This window comes from Cibotium barometz, chromosome 45 (genome assembly GCF_041138505.1).
Source record: "Cibotium barometz isolate CiBa-2024 chromosome 45, ASM4113850v1, whole genome shotgun sequence".
In the NCBI taxonomy this organism is placed as follows: Eukaryota; Viridiplantae; Streptophyta; class Polypodiopsida; order Cyatheales; family Cibotiaceae; genus Cibotium; species Cibotium barometz.
Window position 1 is genome coordinate 17588510 of NC_141090.1, and position 12358 is coordinate 17600867.

A 12358-nucleotide genomic window follows, 5' to 3' on the forward strand; every position below is an offset into this window, starting at 1 on the left:
CCCACAAGTCTTTGCTTGCACTTCAAAATGAACAAAGAAATCATAGCCAAGATTTCCCTTCTAGATATAGGAGTAGGAAGAAACCTAATATCTTCTTACAAGACATGGACCTCGCTCTAGGAACTTCCAACTTACGAAAGTGCTCATGCAAACCATCTCAATAAATGTGAATGGTTGTTAAAGCTTCTATTCCACATAAACTCTTATACCATGGAAGGTAGTTTTTATGTCATGACTACAAGCGCTCTGCCAAAAGAAAACATCCTTGGAAGAGGGTAGATTGCTAAGGATAACTAAAACATTAATTAGATGTCAAGGAGAGGAACTCTCAATGTGAAACAAAGAACCATAAATGTACTGCTTATTGAAGGAGAACCTACAAGACATCTTCCACAGAGATTCATAAGTTATTAAATTTGTTTACAGATAGGTCCCACTGAGCTTGTAAGTTTTATCATCTATAAAGTCCAAGCCTCATCACAAATAGCAAGCCTTCCTGAATCTCTCGAGTGTTAAAGCTTTAAAATAAAATGCCCCACACCCAAGCAAGAGGCAGCCTACCACCACACAAGGAAACAGTAGGGAGACTTTAGAGAACCTTCACTCCACAAAGAACCACCCCAAATCCTCGAGAATGACTAATGTGGATACCAAAGACTACAGGAGCCCTAGTAGCTATACCGATCTTGTCTCTTAAGACCACCAAACTTGAACAAAAGAGGTCTAAATTATCAAGGCCAATGTCCCAAGTCCACAACAAAATCCAAAGGACAAATTTATGTGGATTCTAAAATAGGGAAGGAGAAGAAGCTCCAAAAATGGTCCAACCCCACAAGGATAGATAACTATTGAAAGCTCACAAATAGCTTAAGGATATACTGAGAACAAAGCCATAATTGAGTACCCAAAAGTAAGCAATCCAGAAGGTGCCATCTTTTGTTTAGGAGAAAGAGTGGTTTCAAAAATCATCATCATGCTCAAAGAATATCCACTAACATGCCACACCAAATCTGATATGGCATGGGTACCTAAAAAGATCGACAAAGGCAAGTCCAAGGTAGAAGAGCCATGTATTAAGGAGGACAAGGAACATTTCAAAAAGAAATCCAAGAACTCCCATCGACTTCAAGTCTACCATACCTATAGTTAGAAAACATCCTAAAGGGTCCTACTCCCATGCCGAAAGACACGAAAAAGATAGTTGGCAAGGAAGCCCCACTCCAAGAAAGCCCAAAGTCCCTTAAATCTTCACTTCTTACATGGGCCATAAGCCTTGATGAAAAGATTAGTATCTATAACATTTGGAATCAAATCTCAAAGGAAGTCGTTGCTCATCAAATAGCAACACAATTATGTGTGTATCTGACTCCAAGTTGAAGGTGCCGAAGGCCAAAATGTGCCAAGGGCATAAGAGTTGAGCGTCAGGTGGTGAAAGGCTAAAAGGGAACAATTATCATTAAGGTGCCCACATGAATTCTATACCTTGAAAAAACAGGTTCATGCACCGACTTGGCTAGCAAAGACCAAGAACCTGAAAGCTTTGTCCTTACCATGCGATTTCCATCTCTTAAAAGCCTTAATCACACATTTAAGTCAAAATCACCCCTTCAGCAACGTGATCAATAACAACTCTTTACATTAAAATCACCCTTTCGGCAAAGTTTCTAGGTTTCTTAAAACTCGAATCTTAATACTATAGATAATATAGTATGCATGCACCTCCAAATAGACCCAAGATATATTTTCCTCTTCTCTCCCTCTCTCTCATACACAGATTTAGAAGGGCCCATTTGTCAGCTACCTTGATTGACATAATATTTTAAAAGCATTGGACTACTACTTAATAACATTGATCACAATGTGATTGTACACCTAAGCTAAAGTTCCCATCTCAAGTTAAACGTGTAGAATGTTTGGTACATAACTATTTTATTGTTTAGGCATAAAGTCACAACAATCTCTTCAACTCAAATTTGAGCCACAGATCTATTCAAACTCGAAATCCAACAATCATTGATTTAGGACTTTTATTTAAGGATTTTTAGTTATGAAGAAAATATATTTGACATAAAGCTAAAGGATGATTCTCTGACCTTCTAAATATTTAGGACTTCCACATAAGTTGCCTTGTACCTTTTCAATTGTTTATGGGGCTAGTCTCGCATAAACTTGCCTAGTGCTTTCAATGGTGAATATTTAGAAATGACTAAATACATTTTATAGCCTAGTAACATAGAGGATTTGACTCTATACAACCAATCCAACCTCTCCATCTCAAGTTGAGATTCGTATATTGTCTGCTACATAATCGTTTAGGGACAAAATATGCCATTAATTAAAATTTGAGCAATTAGTATTTTAGATATTTTAAAACCTTTTTTAACAAGGATCTTATACTGGAAATGCTAACAAAACAGAAAGATGTAAGAACAAAAGAACAGACAAGGCAACAAAAAGATATTAAACGTGTGGTGCAACAAAACCATGCCACAAGTGTTTAACACTTGCCCTTTTATTGAAAATCTTATCAATGTAACTTCTAAATGATAATTATAAGCACATGTGTGCAGGTACGTGCACTAAGAGATATAAGAATATTCTCCAATCCATATATTTTTTCTCTCACCTTCTAAATATTTATGACTCCCATAGCTTGCCTAGTACACTTTCAATCGTTGTTTATGGGGCTAGTCTCACATAAATTGTCTAATCTCACTAAAACACATTCTCGCTACCCTGAATATCTCCAACGAGACACTAAGGCCATTGGGATCCACGTTAATGCCACAAGGGATATTAATTAACGTATGCATAGTAGCTACCTACTCAGATGTACATTCAGGATGCACATTGATGCCATCTCAACCATCCATGTATCTCAAACAAGATATGAAAATGTAATCTCAACCGTTGACATATCTTGATTGAGATACTGAGATGTGATCTCAGCCATTCATGTAGCTTGATCTAGATACTAAAATGTGTTCTTAGTTGTAAATTATCTAGATCAAGATACGTGGCTCTAATCGGAGCCGTCCATGTATCTTGACCGAGATACTCTTAATAAATCGAATCCATTCATTTTACCAACCCTAAAACCATGCATACATCGGGGCTGCTCATTTTAAAAACCCTAAAAGTTATGCCACGTGACCTCGATTAAGATTATAAAAGAACTAAGTCTTCTTTCCCCTCATTCTCTTACATCATTTTCATTGTTTCACTCTCTCTTTCTTTGTGTTTTCTCTTGGATTGAAGCACAATTAATGGGCTTTGAATCCAACATTGGTGCTGTTTTAGAGTGTCATTAGTGCTAGATTAGTATTTTCTTAGCACTAGTCATTGGACCTTGACTCTACTAGACCTTTTACATTGTCCTTTCCCATTGACCACCCCATTTGTGTTACGTTGAGGGTATAGCATGGAGTTAGGCAAGGAGGGCCACTCTTCTATTGTGGAACTCATTGTAAAAATAGACCATGAGTAAATGGCTATCCATAAGAGTACTAGGGATGACACACCATCTACTTTACATATCATGTCAGACTTGGAGGCAATGCTACCATCCCTTCGTAGCATTCATGATGTTGTTTACATAGATGAGGGGATAGCATATCACCGTATTGCTCCAGTATCACATTGATTGACATATTATTAGGTGCGTGATCTTGGACCTATCAGATATGAAGCATGATACTTGGACCTTTTCCTTGATAGCCATGGGATGCGGCATGGGGTAGGCAAGCCCCTTACTATTTCACAGTGTTCACATCCTCATTTGGTGGCACATATCTAAAGTTGATATGTTTCCGGATATGAGAGGATACTAAACAACTGCCAGATTTCCATATACTGAGTGAATTAGTTATACGCAAAGTTTATCTTGGGAGAGCAAGTTTACTATACTAGCCATTGGCCCGGTAGTGATACTGGTCAAGGTCATCTCTCAGAACAAGGGAGTTGGCCTGCACCAGCCCTACGTGGAGTTGTTGCTGCGAATCCACCATTTTTACATTTGCCTCTTGTCAAGGCAGTAAGTGCTTAGGCGAGGATCGATGTAGTACCACTGAGAGCATCCAGCATGTGGTGAATCTTTTTTCATGATCGATGCTGGCACATAATGAGATATTTATATATATTCATTACTTATATAGGGTTTTCATAATTGTCTATTTTTTTATTAACATCTTTATTATATCTACTTTTCTATATTTTTAAAATTAATGGTGGTGGATTGTGTCACTTAGAGTCCTACATCTGTCGAGCGAGAGACTCACACAAGAGTTACTAGAGATAAGAGCACATATTGATTATCTTAGAGCATCATTGGCAGACGGAAGAGGCATCCACTATAGAGGCCCTTCAGATGAGAGATATTAGCATTCACCTAGTAGGTATCTCTCTTTGTATTTAAAATGTTAAAAATTAAGGTCTAAACTTATAAATTTATTTAAGTTATACCTCATTAGAGAGAACAATCATTTTTTTGTATGCTTTACTTTTTGAGTAGGCCAGGGTTAAGATAGAGAGTGCTAGAGCTATGGCAGAGTAGCATATGATCATAGAGAGGATTGTTCAGCATATGGCAGAGAAGTTGATCTCGCATATTGGAGAGCTCCATCGGTTTTCCAACGTGAAAATGCATCTCAAAAACTAGACTAAGGAAATTTCAAAAGTAGTTCGACCTGCATGTTTTTGCATTTGATTGTTTTGGAACCATTCCATTTTTTGCATTTGATTGTTTTGGAACCATTCCATTTTTTGCTACTTGGCTCAAATATAGAGAAAGCACCCTTTCCATTTTGTGCTATGGGGATATCTAGAGCAAGGAGGTGCACAAAGAAGCTCAAGAGGATGGAAAAGGATCATGAGCAAGGAGGAGTAGAGAGAGGAGGGATACTTACCACATGCACATCGATCATGAACATGAATAGGAACCCCTCAGTAAGAGAAATGAACCCAAAACACTATCTACTACTTCCAAAGATATGTTAAGAATGAAAAGGCATAAAAATTTAGGCTTATGGAATGATGGAAGGCTTTATCCCAAAGACCCATTTACAAACTCCACACCCCCATCAAACCTCCATTTAGGAATACAATAGCCCTACTTAACTTTCTTGGAGATGGATCTTCAATTATGCACATCATTTAGAGGCATCAAGCAATGTTTTTAAGCTAGAAAGAGATTTGTTTGAGAGGGCGAACATTCAATTGATGCAGACCATGGAGAAATGTGTGCAAAAGTTACTAAGCCATAAGGAAACCATTTTAGGTCTTGAAAAACAAACATATGAGTGAAGAGTGAAGAAGACCTCCTAATTAAATAAAATTATGGGTGGGTGACAATCGATGCACACTAAAACTTGATAGCCATGCACCAGCCAAAACCCATCGCACCCACGCTACTCTGTGCATTGATCTACTCACCAAAAACACAAGACATTAAATCTCACTTATCCACCCATCACGATGCGACCACTGCTCCATGCTCTCACGCATAGCCAGTCATCACGAGCGTGTAGCAAATGAGCGTACCATAGATATCACATAAAATATCAAATAATTCCATAATTCACATTTTCATAACATACCACGGGGTTAAAAAGCAACTGTCCTCAGTTGTATGAAATAAAAAAAGTAAGGGTGGCCAACCTCACATGCTATATTGTTGGCTCAGTCTATGGATTGGCACTAAATCAATGTGTTGCCTCAGTTAGCAAATTGGCACTTAACTAACATGCTACCTTAATTGGCAAATCAGCACTAAATGAACATGCTTCCTTAGCACCAAATATGTGGAAGAACTATCACATTGCCTCAGTCGGAGAGTTAGAGTCCATAAAGGAATCAATGTGAATGTGAGTGGTATGCTAGAATCAAGTGTCAGTAGTGCGGAGTAAGCGATGTTTCAGGAATCCACTGTTATTCCTCAATAGAATGATTCTTATACTTCACCAAGTAATGATGATACACAGTGCCAGTACTTTGAGGTACTAGAACTTCATAGTCATCCTCAAGGAGAGGAGGGTCATCAGTAAACAGGGTTAACAGAAGTGGGGCCTTTAAAGGGATTCAATAAACTAAAGTGGAATGAGTTATGTATCTTCTAGTGAGTGGGAATGCCCAAGAGGAATGCATTTTCATTAATTTATTGGATAATTATGAATGGTCCATAAAATCTAGGAGCCAACTTGATCTTGGTATGCTTGGAAATATTCTTTAAGTGTTTTTTCTATATGCAAAGCCAAACTAGATCATTTTCTTTGAATTTGATTGGTTGGCAATTCTCGTTGGCTTGAGCACTGTATTTCAATTGTGCTTGCTTAATAGATTCAGTGACTTCAGCTAGAATAGTAGCGTGGTCATGAGCTAAAGTGTCAGTAAGCTGGAACATCACTAGTTATGGTAGAGACAGGAATGGGAAGTTTCTTGCCATAGACAATTTCAAAGGGACCTCGAATAGTAGCGTGGTCATGAGCTACAGTGTCAGTAGCTGGAACATTACTAGTTATGGAAGAGACAGGAATGGGAAGTTTCTTGCCATAGACAATTTCAAAGGGACCTCGACTAGTAGCTAAATGGGGCATATTGTTGTAAGAAAATCGAAGTAGAGGCAAGTGTTGATCCCAATTAGAGGGTCGGTCAATAGTGTATGATCGAAAAGATCCATAATATTGCTGTTTGGTAGCTTCAGTCTGGCCATTGCTTTCTGGATGGAAAGCGGATGTAAAGTCCATTTTAGAACCAAAGCTCTTGAAGAAAGCAACCCAAAAATGATTGCAAAAGTGGCCATCTTGGTCATAGAGAATGACTTTGGGAGAGCCATGGTGAGGAAAGATAGTCTTAACGAATAGCTTAGCAGCCTAAGGGGTAGATAGGGTCTTCTTCCAAGGTACAAAGTATGCTTGCTTGCTAAATCTATCAGCTATGGTCCATATCATGTCATTATGAGAGGAAAAAGTCGGCAAACCAATAATAAAGTCCATTGAAATCTCTTCCCATGGACCTTTGAGAATAGGTAGGGACATTAAAAGACCAAAAGATTTACCATGATGGCGTTTAACTCTTTAACAAACAATACTTGTAGACAAATTTTGCAATGTCATGTTTCATGTCACGCCAAAAGAAATATTCTTTACATGAGCTAATGTGGATTGAATTCCTCTATGGTCCCAGATATGCAAGATCATGTATCTTAGATATGGCCAGTTCTCTAAATGGTATAGTGATGTCAAGTCTCTCTTGAAAGAACAAAAATCCATTTGCGTAAGAAAAATCACTTAGTTGCAAAGAATTGCTAGCATATATGGAATTCCATGCAGGTGAAAAATCAAGATCATCAGCATATGAGTCAATCATGGCATCAAAAGAGTGCACTTGAATAGCAGACACATTATTCCAATAAGCATGTTTAAGCTCATCAAATGAATTAGAATTGCAAACAGAACTTTGGTTATCATCAAGAGGTCTGCGACTTAAAGCATCTGCAACTACATTAATGCGGCTTGGTTGATATTGGATCATAGGGTGAAAATTTTGGATAAAAGAATCCCATTGGATGTGGTGATCCAATATTAAAGATTGGGTCAAGAAGTGCTTGATAGCTTGTTTATTCTTCTTTAGTAGTACCTTAGATCCCATGAGATAACATGCTTCCATATTTTGATGGTATGGACAATAGCCAAAAGTTCCTTCTCATAGGTACTATACCTAGATTCATTGGGTTTGATCTTGTGGCTCCTCTCATAAGCTATGGGATGTTCATCTTGCACGAGGACTACTCGTATGCCCGATCCACGAGCATCTGTGACAACTAAAAAGAAAGGACGATTAACGTTTGAGAGTTGTAGGACAGGTACATGGGTCAATAACTACTTTAAAGTTTCGAAGGAATTCCATTGACTGTCACCCCATCGAAAAAATATCTTCTTGTGAAGTAAGATAGTCAATGAGAGCAATGAGCGAGAAATTCTTTACAAACTTGCGGTAAAAACCTGCCTTAGACCTAGAAAAGGTCTAACTTCATTGGCATTTTCAGGAGTAGGCCAATCCCAAATGGTTTGGAATTTCTTAGGATCTACTCGAATACCATCGGTCGATAAAATATTGCCTAGATATTCCATCTTAGTTTAAAAGAAAGAACATTTGTCAGGGTTGGTATATAATTGATTTTCTTGTAAAAAATCAAACATAATACTCAAGTGATCCTTATGTTCTTCTTTAGAGTGACTTTAAACAAGAATATCCTCAAAGAAAACAATCATAAAGTTTTTATAATCTATAAAATTTTTGTTCATCATGTGTGCAATCCAGCTCCCCCCGATGCTTGTCTCCTGTATAGGTATCATAACACTACCGTAAGCTTCTTCTCGATAGGCCACCGTCGATGCTAATGTGCTTGAGCTACTATGGCGATTGTTTCCTAGTCTGCTCTCATGGTGCTCACACCGGTATTCCAGCCCGCACTGCCACTTTTGCAGTTTGCTGCTACATAAGGCTTCTCTCTTCATACTGTCCTAGTATTGATTGTTGTCGCTCTCTCAATGCTAAAAATTTCATCTTTGCTTTGCTTACTCTATGGTAATCCTTTCATCACCCGATCCTATTGTTGTGTAGATATGTGTCTCTTAAGCTCTTTATTGAGTTCCACATGCATGCTTCCTCGTTTGCATGCTTCTCCAAGGGTGCTCTTCAGATGGTCTCTCTAATGAAACCATAGGTGCAAAACAGGTGGAAATTGCGAAGGTTTCCATCCCCTTCTTTGCTCTCCTTCATTGAGAAAACATCCACAAGTGCATCCTCTTCTTGATGCACACACATGTAAACTCCATTGAGTCCACCATCTCACTTCCCATTATCTTGACAAGCATGCACCTCCACAAGAGCACTCTCTCATGCTCAATAACCAAAAACTTGAGGCAAAATCACACTTTTACCTTCACAAAACTTTGTTGGTAGCTTCTTGATGACGGAAATCTCCATCTCCAACTCTAAATGATAATATGAGTGTGCATATTTATTTTTTTTAAATGAACCATAATAACATGCTTAATCAAACAAACACACAAACAAGCTAATATACATAATAATCACCCATGACCAAGAGCCCAAGTTGTCTTTGATACCATGTTAACAATCCAAAAATGGGATTGATCATGGTGACGAAGAATGACATGCGAAATGGAAAAGTGTAGCAAAATAATTATATGTCCTCTAGCAAAAATAATGAGGATAATGAGAGGTTGTTTATAATGCAAAATGTAGTTAATGTTGTGTCCATAAATGGTGTAGCAACATGAAAGAATGATGTATGGTATGTTGATTCAGGTGCTTTAAACCACATGACAAGTCATGGTGAGTTGTTCAAGTAAATGAAGAGTCTTGAAAGACCAGGTTTGTTGAAATAGGGGATGACACTGCTCATCCAATGTCCCATGTTAGACATGTGCCATTGTCTATGTAGGATGGTAATATGAAGTACCTTGCAGATGTACTTCATGTTCCAAACATTATAAAGAATCTGGTTTGTGTTGGCTAATAGATTGAGCAGGGTTTGGAGGTGTGGTTTAACCCTGATGGTTGTTATGTAGAAAACTTTAAAGATAAGTGTAGGTTGGTTTGCAAAAGGCAAAGATTGGGAAGAATGTTTACACTGAATGTAAATATGCCTAAAGTGAGTGCTATAATATTTGCAAAATGGCTCACGAGTTGTTGCAGATACAGACATTTGGCATGAGAGAACTGGGCATGTAAATGTGCAAAGAATGAAGTCTATGTAGACTAAAGAAACTGTGACAAGGCTACCTAAGTTTAAGGTTGAAGGTATGCAGAAAGTATGTGAAGCATGTCAATTTGGAAAGAAAACAAAGCATGTACTTCCACATGACAGAAATGTGACCAAGAATGTACTAGATGTTGTGCATTCAGATGTACGGCCCGGTCCTATGACTATGTCTATGGTGGGTGGCTACAGGTACTATGTAACATCCATTGATGACCACAAGAGGAAAGTATGGGTGTATTTCATGAAGGAAAAGAGTGAAGTTTTCACTCATTTTTAGAATTTTAGAGTGATGGCTGAGAAGCAGACATGAAAACATGTGAAGTGCCTAAGGTCAGACGGAGGGGGAGAATACTTCTCCAATGAGTTCTTTGATTTCTTGTGGAAGAATGGCATCGAGAGACAGTTTACATGTAGATACACTTTGTAATAAAATGGATCTGCTATGAGCGAAAAAACAAGAACATTGAAGAGATAGCAAAGAAGAATATTCCACATAGCTATTGGGTTGAAGCTTCGTCTAAAATAATTTATATCATGAACAGGACTCCTACTATAGCCATACATGATGTACCACTAGAGGAGAAGTTCAGTGGCAAGAAACTTAATTTGTCTCACTTGAAAGTTTTTGTCTGTATTGCCATATTCATGTGCTAAATGAGTTGCATACGAAGTTGGATCCAATGGCATAAAAATATAGATGTTATAATCTTGCTATATGTGAATTGAGGGTAAGCAGGGGTGTTGTATTTGATGAGATGAGTAGTTGGTATGCTGCCGAAAAAGATATTTTTGGGGCTGATTTAAGTGGAAATGTGGTTGCACAAAATGCAAGTCAACAATCACAGTCATTGAGTGGACTAGGAGAGTCCTCATTCAGTGGTTCTATTGATAGACCATGGAGTGGTAGGTTGCGTCATAATACCAGTCCTAGAAATGTAGTTGGTACATCACATAAAGGCAAAGCGAAAGTGGTTGAGCCCCTTGGTGTGCCTGATATTTCTGCAAGGTTTTATCTTGTTAATGGAGAGTCTAGTGTCCCGAAGATGAGCCTTGATGAGGAGCTTGGGATTCTAGCAATGAGAACACCTGGTGTAAAGAAGGCTTTGGAAGCCATGAATGCAAAGTTACAAAGATTGGAAGAGTTAAAAACCCTATGCAGAGGTTGACTTATGATGGTTATGTGGCACATCACCATGCTTACATGGTAAATGTTGTGCAGGTTGTAGAGCCCACATGTTTTGATGAGGCTATTGGAAATGTGTATTAGGAGAAAACTATGGATGAGGAGATGGATGCATTGTATGGAAATGAGACTTGGGATTTGCTGCCATTACTTGAAGCCAAGAAAGCTATTAGATGTAAGTGGGTGTATAAGGTGAAACATAATAGTGATGGTAGCATAAGTAGGTAGAAATCTAGATTGGTAGCCAAAGGATATGCGCAGACATATGGGATTGATTATGATGAGGAGGCGTTTTCCCCGGTTGTAAAGATGGCAACTGTGAGAGCTATGATTGTGGTGGCTGTAGATAAAGGCTAGTTTTTACATCAGATGGATATAAAAAATGTCTTCTTGCATGTTGACTTGCAAGAAGAAGTGTATATGGATCAGCCTTTTGAGGATACAGATCACCCACAATATGTATGTAAGCTTCGTACGGCCTTGTATGGATTGAAGCAAGCTCCACGAGCATGGCATGACAAGATTGTTGAGTATCTTGTCACTATTGGGTTTCATATGGCATATGCAAATCACTCTTTGTATGTGCACAAGAGTGATAAGGGTATTATGGTCATCACCATCATCTATGTAGATGATCTTATTGTTGGGGTTGACAACTTGGAAGAGATTGAGAATGTGAAAAGTCTTCTCAAAAGGAATTTTGACGTGAAGGATTTGGGAAAGCACATTTGGGCATTGAGATCATTAGCACATCTGATGGTATTTGGCTATTAGAGACATAGTATGTATTGGACATGTTGTCCAAGTATGGGATGGCTCGTTTTGTAAGCCAATCGCAGTGCCATTAGATCAAAAAGGCAATCTTAGTGTGGATATAGGTTATGTGTTGGAGGACCCCACTATGTTCAAGAAGATTGTGGGGAGTTTGATCTAGGTCACGATCATCAGCAGGCTAGATTTGAGTTACATTGTTGGTTTAGAGAGCCACTTTATGCAGGTTCCATGCAAACCACATCTTGACATTATGTGACACACACTTTGATATTTGAGGGCCACTATTGATTATGCATTGTTTTATGTAGCAGGTGTACCATTGGACCTATATGGGTACACATATGCAGATTGGGCAAGTAACATTACAGACAGGAAATCTACCAGTGGATTTATGCTTTCATTAGGGAGTGTTGTTATTGTGGAATAATCTAATCTCCAGGTACCACGGTCCTGTAACAGTGGTATCAAAGCATGGCAAAAACAAGAATTGAATTTGGGTCATGGAGAGTTGAAGAAAAATCAAGAAATTGATTTTTCCTCTAAGGCTATTGGCTTGGAGTAATTTGAAGGCTTTTCAACAAATTCAAAAATATTTGCACCAGAAGAGTAGAATC